Source organism: Desmodus rotundus, chromosome 10 (assembly GCF_022682495.2).
Source record: "Desmodus rotundus isolate HL8 chromosome 10, HLdesRot8A.1, whole genome shotgun sequence".
Classification (NCBI taxonomy): Eukaryota; Metazoa; Chordata; class Mammalia; order Chiroptera; family Phyllostomidae; genus Desmodus; species Desmodus rotundus.
In genome coordinates, this window is record NC_071396.1 from 6,967,088 (window position 1) to 6,984,637 (window position 17,550).

The 17,550-nt window shown below is 44.1% G+C and overlaps 1 protein-coding gene across 22 annotated transcripts in view; it reads right to left on the bottom strand.

Annotated features, from left to right (window-relative positions):
• Positions 1-17,550, bottom strand: part of ESRRG (estrogen related receptor gamma) — a 506,557-nt gene that overhangs the window by 255,666 nt on the left and 233,341 nt on the right. Inside the window, exon 1 of one of the 22 annotated variants that reach the window (XM_071219576.1) lies at positions 696-15,631. The exons of the other annotated variants lie outside the window; for them this stretch is intronic. The gene's annotated coding sequence lies outside the window, so the exon portion shown is untranslated. Of the gene's footprint in view, positions 1-695; positions 15,632-17,550 lie in introns of those variants that run through there. 22 annotated transcript variants of the gene reach the window in all.

Here is a 17,550-nt window from a genome sequence, read left to right on the forward strand (position 1 = left end):
ACCTAAGAACCCTGGGCCAGCGGCCAAGCTTGCCAGTGACTGACGCGCGCCTAACTGAGCAAAGATTTGCTCTGCGCCCAGTGGGGTCTGACTGTACAAGAACCCGGAGCTCAGCCAGGGGGCCGGCTGGAATCCCAACGAAGTGGCTTCCAGCTGTGCTCAGGCAAGAGGAACCCGCACTTAAACTGAACGTTAGGGCCCTTCAATCTGGGTCCGTTTTTTAAAATTCTTTTTCATCATTTCTTTTCTGAGTAAACTGTGCAATTTTCCAGGGAAAACAGCACATTAGCACACTTAAATCACACATCCTTGTACCTTTTTAAAAGGCTGTTGAAGAGGTTTTTAGCTTGTAGGAGCAATCATTTAATTGCTACACCACACACACTTTTTTTTTTAATGGCCAAATTAAACCTGCCACACAGATTTGTGCTTGGAAGTTCCTGCTATAGGATCGTTCCTTTGAGGGAGTGATTAAAAAAAGAGAATTGAAACGCTCTCCTTTGGCACAAATGGCCACACACTTACCCCACACCCCTTCCCCACCCAAGATGCCTTCATACACAGAAGCAAATCATTTTCATTTAAATGTTTCAAATTCATTTTCCAAGCCAGGTTTGAATTTCACTGCCATATTTCTCTCTGTAATTTCCATGAAAGCCCATAAGCATTTACAAATGGAGGAATATCATACTTACAATTTTGGGAAGTGTATCGTATGAAAAAAACCTGTTATGTTTGTATAGTGCTGTCCTTCCTGTTCAAAGACAAAACCACTCTTGGAAAAGCTGCAGAAACTAGCAAGCAAGTCCTTTCCACACCACGGGCGTGTGAAAACTATTCTTTGAATTCTTTGAATGGAGCTGCGGTGGCAGTTAGCCGAGTCTGTTGTTGTTTGAGAGTTTGCCTCCTAGGTCAATTTCAGCCCAAAGCCAACCAGATGATTTAACATCTAACCTCACTGAACTTGGTGATACGCGATTGTAGAATCAAACAGTGAGACTCATGTCCCACTTCACATGTGAAACGGTATCGACATGAAGAGGCACACACACGAGAGGCCCCGAATTGCACCTCGGTGGAGAGAGCGAGCTGTATTCCGAAGTTGAGCGTGGCTAACTAGACAGCGTCGGAGTGCGGGAGACAGAGCGCCGGGGTTTTTAAAGTGCTGGATGCCTCTCACTTGGAAAGGAGTTCTGTTCCATTGCATCAGACTCCGGGTAACACGATCGCAGACAGCATCCGCCTATGCGAGCATCAGAAGTCCCTGCGGGTCACAAGTGAACCGCTCCCCCTTGCCAGCTGAGACTGACATGTGCCGGTGTCAGGAAGACCGCACTGTACGATTTGGCCAAACCGGTGGTCTCCAGCATACACAGAGGTGCGGCGTGTCAGACTGAAAAGCGTGTGCCCGGCGGAGGTGTTAGGTTTCCGCAATGACAGTTGGCCAAATCTCTGCGGGTTAAAACACTCTGGTTTGTAATTGGAGAAAACAATCTTTTTTTTTCCTTTTGGTATGTTGTTTAGCTTCGGCCTTGTCCCATTCCAGTTTTTTTTCTTTCTTTTTTTTTTTTTGAAAGCATTTCTGCCCAGAGCAGTCAACAGGGATGGAGGTAGGGGCTCTCTGTCAGGGGTGTAGTATGTGTGGGTTTGCAAGGGCAGATGGTCACGGGAGACAGGCATAACTCCTTCAGACCCAAACCCGGTTCCCCGGGATCTTCAGACCCGTCCTTCCTTTCCTCTGTGGCCCTGGGAAGCTGGGTGCTATCAGAGAAAGCCAGTGCAGTAGGCATCCCACGTCCAGCTACTGTTCACACCCGGCCTCCCACGAGGCTGCCTCCTAACAGCTCTGTTTTCTGCCCACGGTCTGTGCACGCGAGCGGAACCGCCGCGCCCACTGCATGCTAAGGGCCGAAGCCTTTGTCTTCTCCAAGTTCTGTCTCTTTCAGAGGCTAACATGCAGCAATTAGTCTAATTAATGTGAAACAATGAGCTGTGTTACCACTTATCAAATTGATTGTTCCCCTATCAAAACAAAACAGGCTGGCTTTTTGATGTAATTTCAAGAGATGATTTGAAATGTCGTGTTGCTGCAAGCCAATTACCTTATGACTAGCGTCACCACGGTCAACAGAATACATAATTAGCGTGAGTTTGGGAAGGCTGCTTACTGCTCATATGCTAATTAACTGTCTTTTGTCATAAAACAAAAAGGTTGCAGGGAAGGTTCTGAAATAGGTCTTTTTTATTTACATTTCTTTGTGCTTATCAACGTGAGGCATGACAGTGCAAAAGAATAGAAAATTTTAATTCCCCTACTTCGCCCTAATGCTCAGCGGCAAGGTCAGCCATCCTGTGAGGGGACAACGCCACACGCCTCGCTCCAGCCCTGGCCCAGTGTATTACATTACTCGTGGAGTGAAATTAAGTATCGGGTCAAAACGCCAGCGTAAGAAATACTGAGCTGGACGAAACGAATCCCCTAATAGACGTCTTTTGAGCTTCATTTGCATCTTGTAAAGGCTGGACAGCGCGGGGCTGCCTTGGGAATTACATTCAGGTGTCATCTTTCTATTTCAATCTTGAAATTTGAAGAGAATATACCCATTATCAAGTGATGTTATTGCTTTTCCCTCACCATGGTCGGAAGAGAATGCCTAATGGGCACCTGTGGGCTTGTACAGGAATCCTGTCCGGGAGTCCAGGGCTCCAGAACTCATCTGCAGCTTCCTCTCATCTGCGCTAGCCCGGCAACCCCACAGTCTTGATTAAGGAAGCAATTCTGTATTCCGTGAGCTCTCATGCATTCTCGAGGTGCCTACAATCAGTAACTGACAATTAACAATCAAGTTCATGGCAGCCTCAAGTCACGGTTGGACATGCATGTTAGTAAACACGTTTCTGGTTTGGAGAACAAGTTGGCAATACCCCAAATTCTGATACAACTGTCCCACTGGCACTGTTTTACCTGCAGGGACAGGAGGACCTCTCTTGGGCCTCCCGTGATTTTCTATAAGAAATGTGTTGCCATTGTGGAAGAGTTCAAAAACTCTTTTCTTCAGCATTTTCCCGGGATATGGTTCAAGTCTTGTGGTCGCATGGGAGTCACAGAAACACACAACACTTTGCTACTGGAAATATTAAGTCTGGTTTGCAAACTGGATTTTCCATCTTAATTTGCTTCCATTTTCAACATAGTTTTTTTTTTTTTTTCCTGTTTCTGACATCATTAAACATACTTAAAATGTGGTACAGCACAATGCTTTTTCTGTAGGGGTGCGGGTTTTGCATTTCGGTGATGGAGGCTGAAGGACCTTGGGGTACAGAGTTGACAGAAGGGAACCAGGCCTCAGCTGTGCTCTATGGGAGAAGACATTCAGTGCCTATAAACTCTTCACTTCTCTGCCAATAAACAAGGTTATCGCAAACCGCAGTGAGAGTTTTCAAAGCGGGTAGATTGGGAGTGAGAACCAAGATGAACGTGGCTACCCAAGGCCCCTGGCTTGTTTAGTAGTAATAATAACTAACCATTACTGACTGCTTTGCAGGTGCCGGGATAGCACTGACCCCACCATGGGCATGGACTTAGCATGGCAGGTTGGTACGCAAGGAAATACATTCACTGACTCCATAGCTTGTCAGGGAGAGTTTGGAGTGTTTGAACCATCCCTATTATGCGCTCAAAGGGTCACAGGACACCAGAACTGAGTAAAAACTTAGACATGTACTCACCCAACCGCCCTCCCACATTAAAGTCCTCCCGCACTGGCTCTGACCTAGTGAAACGATATTACTTTCAAAGATGAGGCTCTTTGGGGGAATTTAGAGACACACCCTAATATATTCCAAAAGACCTTGGATCCTGGCCTATACGAAAGCTTAGAATTCCTGATGTTGCGGTTCTATCATTACTCTGTAGCCCACACATAGATCCGGGTAACGGACGGAAGGTGCCACCACATCTGGGCTTTGGTCGTGTAAGAACACTAGGCAAACTCCATGTAAAAGGTCTCAGCTGAAAAAGTGTCCCGTCTGAACTAGAAACTCAGTGAGTCTTGACTAGAGATGCTCAAGAAATTGAAACTCAACCACTTGGAGACTGAACTTCGGGCTTGGTGACAATCATAGGCAACCAGTCACGTGTGACACTATCACAGCCCCAGTCTGGACCTAACCCATCCTCAGTCATCGCATCACCATGCAGGACGTCAAGTCTCATGTCACGTCGTTTGTCAAAGAACTGTGCTCCTGAGTCTTCTCAAATGGGAAGGAAAGAAGTTAGAAGGGGGAGAAATTGCCAAGTGGCCCGTAGTTGGCTTACCTGTGTCCCTGTGTACATGTCTACATGTTGACGTGCCCGGCACTGTGCTGAACTGATGCATCAGCCTCTCACAGCAGCCCAGCAGGGCGGGCTACTAGTCTCCCAGCTATATCTTTTTCTAAATGCTGGGGATAAATCAAGGGGACTTAGAAAGGGTAATTAATTCAGCCAAGACCGTAGAACTAACTTTGACTCTGAAGCTAGTCCTGCCCATTACACAGGCTGGTTGGTGTTTCTGTTGTTTTTAAATTTTAACGTACTACATGAACTGAATAAGGACCCATCTGCAGTGTGCTAGTAAAAGGGAAGAAAACAAAGACCTCGGTTGTCATCGTTAAAAACAGATCACAATGAGTTGGGGACAATAAGGAGCAGGGTGACGGGTTACGTTTCTATCATTGGGAGTCTGGCAATTAGGGATTTGAGGAAAACTGGGCAAGAGCAACATTTTTGTGCTGAGTCCAAAAATGTCTTCTTGAAAATCTAAGAAAACTGCAAAGCAAATTGGTGTGTTCAGAAAACAGGGCATTTTCTTTTCACCTTAAAAGCCCAAATTCCTCAGAAATGTTTTCTTCAGGCCTCAAGCGAACCTGTTCACCTCCTGCAGAAAACAAGTGTATTTGTCAGCAGATCTAACAAGGTGCGGAGCATCGAAGCCCGAGGGACGGTCGCCCCTCTCACGGCCAGGCAGAGGAGAGCCCTCTGTGAGCCAGGGACACACGGTGACGGGCGTACAGGGAGCCATCCCCACAGACACATTGTTGAAATGTCAGTCAGGCGCCCCGCTCGCCTCTGCCACCTTTCACAGAGCTAAACATCTCTTTATGTCAGAGCAAATTGGGCAAGCCTCAAATCGTTTTTCTTTTCTCTAACTTCAATAAGATGAGCTTGGGGAATGTGGGAGGGAGAGAGGGAGGAAGGGAGGGAGAGAGGAAAAGCCAGGGACAGTTCAGTTCACATGGAAGCCCAGTGGCACAGCCACGAGCCTGGAAACTGTTCCTTGGGACTCAGCCTCATTCATGACAGTGGTGGCCATGAACACAGTCACTGCTCTCCCACAGGCACCGAATCAGGGCTCGCGCCCCTCCCCTGAGCTGGTACCTTGGACGTCAGACAGGCGTGGGCGCTCTGGTGTCGGCGGCAGGGGCGCCTGACCTTTGTCCTCATGCCATTTCTGCTGCTTTTTGCTCCTGGTCACAACCTGTGCATCTGTGTTCAGGGCGCGAGCCGTGTAAAGCAGTCCTTACGCGACTTTACGGAGGCAGGCACGTCGGTGCTGCTGGATGTGAAGTCACAAAGAGAATGTAAAAGTCTGGAAAGGGTCCAGCTGGGAAGAAAGTAACATGGTGCATGGGGGGAAGACAGGACATGAGAGACAGGCTTGGGGGAGCCTCAAAATGCAGCTGGTAGAGGGACAGAATGGTGTTCAGAATGTGTGGGCCAGCAACAGAGGGCATGTGTCATGCATGTGAAATACCCAGTATTTTCACATATATGTCATACATGATATATATGACATGTGTGTGTGTGTGTACACATACATACACACAGATTTTTGTTTAAGAATTAGCCCAAAAAGCAATACTTGGGAACAGACAAGTAAGAGGTGCTCCCGGAAATTAAATGTAACCTGTCTCTACGCACAGCACTGATGAAAACCTACTGGGCTCTGTTTTGAGAGGCAACACAAATTTCTAAAACTAAGGACAGTAAAATATTGGATTACTGAATTTATTAGCACACATTTGTAGGATCTGAATTCTCCAAAGATTTCTTCTTGAAACAGAGACTACGGTGCTTCTGAGGGAAGTGTTTGGTATGGGAGAAGATTGAACCTATCAGATAAAATGAGATAATATAAATATTTCATTTAGGCATTATCATCTCTCTTTATGATGATGAGAAGCCATTATTATCATATTTTTTATTCTAACTCATAAAAAATGGTCAATCTTCCACATTTGTAATGGGCTATAGCACACTAATCTTAGTTTGGCATGAAGCTCATACAAACCACTCAATATTTTCAATATAAATGTAATGACTTCTGATTTTCGGGAAAAATAACAATGCTCCAAGGAAAACATTACTAGTTAACTCTAACCTCTCCTATTGGTCATTCGTGTGAGTCTGTGCCCTGGCCCCCAAATAAATAAACTTTCTGCATATTCATCACAAACAAGACGGCTGATAATCAGAAGGAGAGGCAGTGCACTTCTTGTTGAGGATTAGGCTCCAACTGGTCCAATTTCCACACCAACCTGGCAATTTTACTATTAAGTCAGCAGAAGTGAGTTCTTCTCCACTATGCCGCTCACTACTGAAGAACATCAGGCAAAGGGAAAAGAACACGCTAGAATAAACTGTGCATTATTTCTGGCATTAGTTAGAGGAACAGAGCATTATAAGAAAAAAAATACAGTACCATTGATTTTTACAGGTGTTTAATACAGATAAGCTGAGAAAAGGGTTTCCATTTTAAGCCCAGTGATGGCTAAAGATGCATTCAAATATGTTCAAAAGCAATCTAAAGTCTCCTAAAATGGTGTTTAAGCTATTCAAGCAAAACGTAAATAGTTTTTGTCGTCGTGCTGAGGGATGTAGAACAAAGAGAGGGTCCGAGGAGCTGACCCTGGCACGCCGGCGGCCACTGGAAAATCAGCGGGGTCATTAAAACAGAGGGAATACTGTGTACCCGTTATAGGACCACAGGTTATTCAGAGAAAACAGTGGCAGTCAGTCGTCAGAAAGGCGGAAGGCATAAATAATTACCCCGGAATTCCCAGGGCCTACTCTCGGGACGGGGTACTGAAAGAAACAACCAAGTTATAAGGCTGACCTATGGTTGAGAGTCATTATGGAAAGAAACTACCTGCATAATTTTTTTACCTTGTCTGTTTTTAACACATTTCTTTAGTGTTCACATGGAAAGAACAGGAAAAAAAAATAGGTTTGCTTTTATCTCACAGCACTAAGTGGGTATCTTTAAGCGTTCTGCCAAAACCAAATGATAGAGTTTCTGTTTGCATAGTCACTGAAGGGATAATTGTTCTATTTCACTTATTTGGGAGGCTCCTGGCCTCTCATTTCTGCAGCGCTGTTTGTTTATGCAGGAGATTGCATAATAAACAGTAAAAATGATAGCAACCATTTGGACCCCATAGCCACAGCCTCCATAGTTGTTATAAGACAATGAGAGAGATTCTTGCTTTGTTTTGTCTTCCTCTCATTAGAGCGGTCTTCCTTTCTTAGAAACATATTTTGATTACTCTGGCTTAAATATAAGTCTAATTTCTGTAGTTTGCATCCCTCGTACATTTTTTTTTAAATCTGTCCTCTCCTCATGAATTTGGCTCAAATCATCTTCTCCTTCCCTTTAATATCACGATCACATCCTTCACCAATAAGCATAAATGCAATGCCTGTTTTTCAAAAATCTTCACTTGAAGATATGTTTCTATTGCTTTTAGAGAGAGAGGGAGAGAGAGAGAGAGAGAGCACGATCTCCCACATGCACCCCAACAGGGTATCAACCCCGCAACCTAGTCACATGCTGTTTCTGTTCATTGGACCCAAAACCTTCTGGTTTATAGGATGACAGTTCAACCAAATGAGCCACCCGGCCAGGGCCAGTGCCTGTGTTCTATGCCATATAACAATGGGAACAGAGATGGCATCAATGAGCACAGAAGTGGCTCAAGAGGCAAAAATATCCCTCTCAGAACAAATATAAAAATAATTACAGACATCATGTTAACTGGAACAAAAGAACACTGTACTGCTCGACAGTTAAGTACAAGTCCTGTGGAATCAGAGCAGGAGGAATAGCCAAAGTTCAGCTGGATAGGTTAACTGTCACACCGCCCAGTCACCAAGGGATCCCGTGAGCGGGGCGGGCTGACTCATGTTCTGGAGGCGCTGCAGTGGAAAGCCCGCGACGCAGATGCTGCTGTCTGTTAAGCACATGATACGATCGGTTACAAGCCAGAGCACCTAGAGCAGGGATCTTGCCCGGTCTGGTGAGTGATCCTCCTGGACGCTAACTGGCTCAGCTGTGGCCATCGGTGTGTCTCAGAGTTTCCATATGTAAAGTGTCATGGGGCTCCTTTATGTCATCGGCCGTAAGGGGACATGAAAAGGCCGTCTTTGTAATATCAGAAACTTGGTCGTGTTCTGGAATTTAGTTAAAATGGTTCGGGGAATATGACTGAAAAAATATCAGAATTTATATTACATAGAGTCATGCTAATATAGAGATTTCCAGATGATGTAGGTGGAGTTGATCGGGCAGCAAGAACACACACACGTGTTGGAGCCAGAAAATCAAGGTCAAATTTTTGCTTGACCAACATTGATATGCATGAAATTATCCATGAAAGCTTCATAAATAATGGCTATTATTATTTACCTGGGTTTATAACCCCCAGTCCTGCCTAGGTCGGGAAAGACCATTTAGTAAACAAGCTCACTCCCCTTTGGGAAAGAAATCTCACTACTCTTGTGAATCCGAGGAATAGTGTCTGGGTGGCATTCGCTGGTATTTATCGCTGTAGGGTAACCCTGATGCACATCCAATTCTCAACAGAGAGACTAAGCAGACTAATTTGTCATTCATTTCCCGATACCGGCTTTCCTACCGGCAGCACCAGCACCAGCACCAGCACCAGCACCATCCCAGGAGAGCCTCACCCCGATTATTACACATTTCGCATTACTTGCTAAGGATAGTGCTAATGTGCCCAAAAGGCTGTGCTCCTGTGGTGGAAAATAAAACAAAACAAAACACCAAAAAGCTCCCATCCTACTCACCACAATACTGTCGTCATTTGGTGAGAAGAAACCCCTCCCCGCCCATCCCCGCACCTAGCCAATGGGCCGTATCTGGTGATCAAACCAAATTAAGCAGTCTGGCTGTGCTGTGGCCACCAGTGACAGACCTGTGCTTATTTAGTATTTATTTGTGGGGTTGGAAGGGAATTCCATCTGTAGAATGAAATTCACAATCTAGAGGGAGTTGAATTATTCCATGCCTATATATACAAACTGTTTTGTTTGCTTGTTTGGGGAATTGCGTGTCAAAACCACTCAAATAACTGGTGCATTCAACTTTTTTCTTCTCAAAAAAAAATGGATAACCCGTTGTTTAGCCAACTCCAAATATGCATTTGCAAATTAATTCGCAAATGTAGACACAACTCATTATTAAAAGCAGCAGCATAGATTCCTCGTTATCTGTGCTTTTTAATCCAGCCTCCTATACGGTTTTTAAGCTTGCCATGTAGTATTTCTTCAGTCTGCTTCACTCCGAAATTGTGGTTTTTGTTTATCCCAGGAGTATCTGTGAGGCTTCGGGCAAAACACTCCAGAGTACCTTCACAGGTATGAACGGTAAACATTTTTCCACCTCATTCTGCCCAAGGCTCAAAGCCCATGTAAATGTCTGTGGATGGTTTCAGAAGCACCACAAAGCTCCACAGAGTCCTCAAAAATAATTATTTTTTAAAAACTTGCCAATTGTACCAGCAAAGTAAACAACTAAAACTTATACTTAAAAAAAATCCCATCATTGTAAGCTATAGAGAGATACTGACTAAAAGCACATTGTGTTTTATTTCAAATATGATCAGCTTCATGGAGATAAGAGTTCGTCGCCATGAGGTCATTTCTTACCATTTTTTTCTCACTTTTGTACACAGGAGAAACGTTAAAGGCTCAATGCGGGGAAGAAGCATAGATTAGTGGTTAGCATAACAGCGCCAAAGCCAGGAAACATGAATTCTATTGTTGGCCAAGTGGTCTTAGGTGAGCTCATGATTTACAGCCTCAGTTTCTCCATTTATAAAAGGAAAGTAATGTACACGCTGCAAATAAGAGCTGTGCAGGGTAAGGTTGAGTGCTGACTACTAGATGGCCTGAACTAAGCCCTCTGAAGAGATGACCTTATTTAATCCTTTGAAGGGGATAAGGTTAGTATCCTAATTTCACACATCAGGTATCTGAGGTACAGAGACGGTAAGGAACTGGCCCAAGGCTGCACAGCTGGGAGCAAGCTGCAAAGGCTGAGCCATAACCCTGATGCCACATTGCTCTCCTCGGGATCTGGGATGGCTTCAGGGAACAGCAAGTGCTTCCTATGCAACCCAGAAAACTTGCAGAGTGGGGGCCTGGGTGCGCCCGCTGCATTTGGAGCTCTTTGCTTCTTGTCCCAAGTCCACACACGGGCTGATCCTGCCACGGGCATGGTGAGGACCACCCAGGCTCAGGCCTCTCAGGCTGCCTGCACCTGGTGGCCCTCACACCCTGCAGTTGCGACACGGCCTAGCAGTGTCTGCCAAGGGAACCCGAGCCACTTGGGTCGGGCTGAGTGCAGCTGGTGGAGGGTGGATCAGATTTCCCAAGAACTGAACACAATAGAGAAGCCCTGACTGTCACATGGCCATTACGAAAGCGCATCTCTGCGGATTTTTCTAGCCTAAGCGTGTGGACTATTTAAAACTTTTTTTCTCCCTCCCAGTTCTTAAAGGCCTTCCTAGGTTCAGCGAGGGGACTCTCGGCCATAGGCTATGTACTGTCATTTTTTTTCCTTTGCAAACGGGGAACACACACACACACAGGTACTGGCTTCTGGAGGGAAATGCTCACGATTGCCGACAGCATGCGCACCACACGGCATGCTCGCAGGGTTTAAGGAGCAATGCTATGTGTGACTCCTCCTGGTGTGTGCAGGGAAAGCCAACTGGAACGCGACTTTTAACGCAGACACCAATGGAATGCCTCTTCCACTACTAGGATTCATCTTAGGTCTCAGGGTGAACTTGCCAAAACAGATGCAAAGATGTCGAAGGGGACATCCTATCTTTGGGGTGCTGTACAAAACAGGGTTTTACAGTGAATGTCTGTGAGCATTCCCTGGAAGCCGTGGTCATTTAACCCGTTTCATAATTGCCAACTTAGTAAGAGCTATTGACCGTCCCAGTCCATGACTTCAGATAAGCAGTGAATAGGGAAATAATGCCTTTTGTGCTTAAGCCAAAAATAAATAGGCAATAAATAAGGAATACTATGGTAGGAGAACCAAATTTTCAGAAACACTCTGGCACTTGAATGTGTCACAAATAAGATGGCAAATTGGTGCATACCTAACTTTCCTGAAACTCAAAAGTGTGGACCAGCAATTGCCACATCAATATCTGTACATTTTAAAGAACGAAGCTGGGGTAAGGGAAGCCTAGTACCTGGTGTAATTGAACTGGAGGGAGAAGAGGAAAGAAACCATACGTATGACTTCTAAGTATTTTGAAAATCTTCTGCCTATAAAAAAGACTTTCAACGAGGGCAAACACTGAAGATTTGCTAAGAAAGAAGGAACACCTTTCCAAAAAACTCACATAGGTAAGGTGAGGCATGTATCAAGGCTTCCTTATCTTATTCATGGTTTAGAAAAAACTATTTTGGTCTTTTTATATTCAAATATTCTCTTTACAAAAGCTGCTTTCTTTAGTTCAAAATCAAAACTCAATTTAAACAATTGTGTAGCATAGTATCACATAGATACTATTCTTAATAACTGTTCTTAAAGAAAAGAATAAACAAATAAAAAACCCCAGGAGCTTTGTGAGTCGATATAGAACCACTTCCTTAAAAGCAGGAAAAAAACTTGGGGAAAACTTGCCCTGGACACACACCAAATGATGTCTGGAAGTTATGAAGGGCCCTGGAAAACTAACCTCTGTCTTTTCTACACATATTGGAAAAAGCAGTGGCAAGATGCAAGCGAACTGCTGGGCTCAATCCTTGGTCTTTAAAATGCATTTCACTAGAATGGCCAATGTATCATCTAAGTCTGAAAAAGATGTACAGTAGCAGCATTCTGAAAAATGAATTAAGAACACACTGTCATCAACGCCAGCAAAAATAATAAGGGTAGAAAGGATGAAGAGGCAAGCCTATCTTGCGGAATTGTAAAATGGGTTTATAGGTCTTCTAATAACAACTTTTACTCCAACCTTACATAAATAGGCTTAGATGATACAAATAGTGTGTGGGCTGTGTGGACACTCCCAGCTTTCCTAATCATGTGCAGGGATTACTGGCTAGAACAGAGACATTTCATTCCTATTGGGCCGAGGGATTACAGCCGAGAAACATCTAATATTCCATTTTTTAATTTCATGCATTTTTTATTTACCTTTAATGATGCTGTATATATTCATCATCCTGAAATATTAAAACAGTATGAAAAAAGTAATAAATTGGTGGAAAATTTAGGGAACAGAAATGCAACAGCACGCAAATCACACACTATCAAGTGCTCGATACACATTTAAAATTACTGCCTACAACGGACGAGCCAAATTCCTAGCAGATTTCTGAAGCACAAGTCACAATAAGAAGATCAGCAGAACAGACTGAAATAATAGAATATTCATCCCTCTAATCCATATGCAATTCTTTAGGGCTTTTTTTTTTTTTTTAACAATGCATATGAGGTCTGACTGTATTCAGGATTTAAATAAGTTGGCTCCCTCCTTCCTGCTCTTCTCTATTTTTATTAAAAAATGTATATACAGTTATCATTTCTGCCCTGCTGCACCCAGAAAGACAAGGTTAGCACATCCCCTCACACCTCCAATGAAACAATGGCATTTTTAAACAACAAAAGTGTTCAAAGAAAGGCGATTTATTCATCCTATGAAAACCTCCTGAAACAGCTTTGGTGGGGTGGGGAGGAAGTTGGCATCACACAGCAGTGTTTTTGTCATTTAATTACCAATTAATGCATGGATAAAATATTGGCTTTAAATATTGACAAGAGGAGCTAGAGGTTGGCCTTTAGTCTTTGCTTTGTGCACTTTCCCCTTGGCAGAGAGAGGAGACTGTCTACCCGATGCTGATAAGCACTGTAACAGGGAATAGAAAACTCCAGAGGAATAAGCTGCCGTCCCGTCGCCGGGTCTGCGCACTTCTGGGGGATCACCTGGGAGTCTGGGGACATCCACTGTCCCTCAGTCAGTTCAACCGTCAGGTGCCTGGGAGCTACATCCTCATCCTCTTGGCCCCTGTTCTAATTGTTGCTGTTAATCCCAAGTGCCTCCTGGCAGGTACAGTGTTTTCGAATTTTTTTCTTGAATGAGCATTTATTGCCTTCTAACAAGGAGGAAAGCCAATAAAATAGAAACCAGTTAAAATGTTACTTTATTCTTTCAAGCCTTATACGTAAGTCCTTCTTTAAGAAGCTTTCATCTGTTCGCCCAAAAGAATCTGTGGCTCCTTGACACACTAATTAATGTTGCTATCAAATTTCTTATGGCCCCAATCCCATCTTGCCTTGTTGGGCTAGTCCTTTGCCTTATAAATAAACTTGCCTTTTGTAGGATTAAGTACCTTCAGGGCAAAAGCTGAGTCTTCTTTCCTGTTATTCTCTCTCTTCCCATAACGATCTCTTTCTAACCAGGTGGGGGTATTGGGTAATTTGTTGTTGTTGAACTGATTGGAACTAGTTTTGTTAAGTGGTTTTATTTCTGTTATACTCACTGTTTTTTCAGCTCACCACTCTTATTAGACAATTTCATCAGTTGTGGATGGGGTTCGTTACCATGAATGATGTCAAATGCAAAGACACAACACCTTTTAAAAAATAAACTGCAGACTTCCGTGTCCTACAGCCTCAAATGCTGACTGACTCTAAGAGAAGAGAAAGTCCAGAGCTCAGCAGAACAATGGGTACAGTTACGGGGTGTGGAGCAGACAGAAACAAGAAAATGCTTGAAATAAAAATTCCTGTTATCGCCACCACAAAAGAGTATGGGAAAGGAAGAGGGTATGTGACAAAGACGAGATCTGTACTCCACTCGGAGAAGAAAATAGGAGGTTCTTTAGGAGAAGAGATGCTACCACTCCCAAATTCAATAACTACAGAAGCATAGCCTGGTAAAATGTTACAGGACAAGAAAAGCCTTACGCATGTCCTTCCATTTCAGACTGCTGCTCGGCAAACCCTTGGCCAGCCCCCCATGGTCACCTGCCTAGTGGTAATATGCTCCGAGGTCAAGGTAAACTCAGAAGCCATCCAACATTAACCCAATTCCTTCTTGAAGATTATAAGTAAATTTTTTCATTCCTCTTTAAAGACAGTAAGACACCCAAGGGGGGAAATATTCAAAATATGGACTGATGGACGGCAAGAGCAAAGGAGGAGAAAAGAACTCATTAAAGCTGTTGTAAATTGTAGGGGAAAACAAAGCTAAGGTCTTCTCACACCCTCTCTGTCTTATGTCAGAGCAAACCGCCTTCAATTCTAATTACGACACCCTGATCCCATCTACTCCGTGATATCATCTCTTTTTCAGCTCAAGTTCCCAGGCCAGACGCCTTTGGACTCCAGGCAGTCATTCAAGAATTCAGGAGTGTTCCCAAGGTCTTGTGTGAACCGAAAGGTGTCACCCCAAAGCAGGTGTTTCCGCTGCTCTGAGATTCCTTGCTGAATACACGCAGCACTTGGCGAAAGCCTCTTAGAGAAAATACAAGGACTTGTTAGGGCTCATGTATCACCCACCATTTACAACTGGTGAGAATAGGGTAAAGCGTCCCATATGACGAGGCAGAGAAAGTGGTATGACTTTGACACTTTTAAAGTGCATGGCACATGCCAACGTCATTCATGACAGCTGGTCTTCCTGTGCTTCCCTGGTCTACCTGCTCTCTCTGCGGCTTCGTGAACTCTGCTTCACCTGCCTTCACGGTCTACTAATATCTCATCAGAAGTGGGGTTTTGTGAAAATATGTCTAAAATAAAGTACACTATGAAGTTTCTAGAGCCTGGCTTGATCGTATCGATCCAGTGATATATGGGATCATTCACAGAAAAGGGTGAGCTCATAAGGACATAGCAGGGTTGGGCCAAATGTCGCAGACACTCGAAGAGAAGAGTCATTGGCAATGTCTGCTCTTATCCCTCCCCCTTCTCTGCTCCCTCCTCCTGGCACAGCCCTGCACTTTCTGTTCACTAGCAAATTCAGATTTCCCTCCTTCCGGCCCGTACTCCCTATCTTTGAAGTTGCTGTTTAGTGGGGGCTTCAGCCTGATGGGAAATTCTCTAAAGGCTTTATCCACACAACAAGACCATGTGAAGCCACAGGGCTCGTTATAGTTAGGTATTGTAAATAATGGTCAAATACTGCAAAGTCCCTGTGATGAAACCTAATCCAGCGTCTCATTGGAGTCCCACTGTGATGTGTGGGATACTGTTATCTCCAGTTTATGATTACAGTGCAGAGATTATGCCAAAAGTTGAGCTTTTAAAGCGGGACTATGTGGACCCAAAGCTCCCACCTCTAACCTCCACATTGTAAAGTCCCTCGGAGACTCTCCAGCAGCCGGTTGAGCAGAGCAGGTAGGACTTAGAATTTTGGCACAAACATCCCACCTTTTAAGTGTTTGTAAGCTCTGGTGTAACTCTGGTGAGCTTAGAGGATGTGAGACTTGGACAATCTTTCTCTATAAAGATGGAAATATATTTCGTTAGAGCTGTCTGGAGCTGACATCAATAGCTGATAAAATTTCCCCTATGCATTGATAAGCATCGTGCCCAAGTAGCTTAAAAAGTCACTGTTCTTTAATGAAGTTTCCTTAAGAAATAATGATACTCTCTCAAAATCTGAATGGATGACAAATTATATAAAATAACTAATACTTGGAGGAAACCAATTTCCTAACAAACCCAATTAAAATAATCTCAAGCACAAATAAGATGACCAAGAACAAAAGAAACTTTATCCCTTAACAACAAATAATGATATCAGGGTTACAATGGCACTTTTTAACAAAATGCTCACCAATTAATAAGTTTCAAGAAACATGTACTTTAAGCAGTAAAATTTTTTTCCCCCAGTCCTTCCCTCTTAACCCATTCAAAGTCATGGGCACACACCTGTTGTTTCACCAAGTGCACCGGGCAGGTGTGCGGACAGCTTATCTGTAAGTCATTGAGGATTTCTGCTACTCCTCAGATTCAGGCTGCTTCCGGTAGCAGGGACTATCAGTGTGTTCCTTCATTTGTTTATATAAACGGGCCAGTGGCTATTGAAACACTTGAGAGCACTTAAGCAGAGCAAACAAAGCTCCTGAACTTTAAATATCCAACAAAAAGAGCTATTGACAAGGTGGACTTTAGCAAATCTCAATATCATTTAGAACCTTAATGCAGCCTTCCAGATTTACAAAGAAGGCACACATCCCAGACTCATATCTTACCTCCGGCTCCAGAGAGAAGATACCATCCCCGTTTGAGACAAGGCTCAGAAAGTAGTACTGCCACCTAGGAGTTTTGCTTGCTTTCTCTAACTGCCATTGAGGTGTCTACCAATCAGAGACGAGGAAGAGGGTCTTGGACCTGCATCTTACCCTCCCAGCTTCTTGATTCCCTCCTGCACTCACTCCCCAAACACAAAGACAGTTCACAGAGAAATCCCGTTATGAGAACCTCAGGCTGACAGCAGGGGACCTGGGTTTCAGGCCCAGCACTCCCATTAATTGAAAAGCGGTGTGGAAGTCAGCCACTCTCCCTGAGAACCACACCTCTGATCTGTCCGAGCGGGGAGAAGAACTGGATGCAAAGGCCATTTTCAACTCTGATGCCCATCCTTCTCCTAGTTAATGCACTTCCAATGGTGAAATCAATGGACCAGTTCACATAGGCGGCTGCAGAAGGAGTGTTGCAGAACCTTGGCACATAGGGCGATGTAAACTATTCCCACTAACAAAGGATGCTTCCCATCATTTCCTTTACGTTGAGAAGAAACTAGCTGCATACTTCCCTGGTGACTTTTGGTGATGTCAATTTTGTGACAGCACGGGAGAGGCCAGGCAAGCATGGAGCTTTGTAGCTCCCTTTGGGGTCCCACAGTCTGACCTCAGCGACTTCTTGGACGTGGCTTTGCTCTATAGTGCCAGACAGAAAAACACAAAAGAAAATACATTCTTTTTCACAAATTTAAGTCACTTAACCTTACTTCCATTTTCCTTTCTAGGCAGACAAACAAGTTGAATGCTAGCTCTTCCCAGCTGTTAGGTTTTCTGATTCGACCAACATGTTTATCTTCTCATCCAGAGTGTTCGAGCCACCAGGCTTCTGGTGGGAATGGAAATGTTCTTTCCAGGATTCATGGCTTGAGAGCGAGACAGATTTCTCAGGGAAATTCAAAACTTGCACTGGCTACTGGCCTGTGATTTCA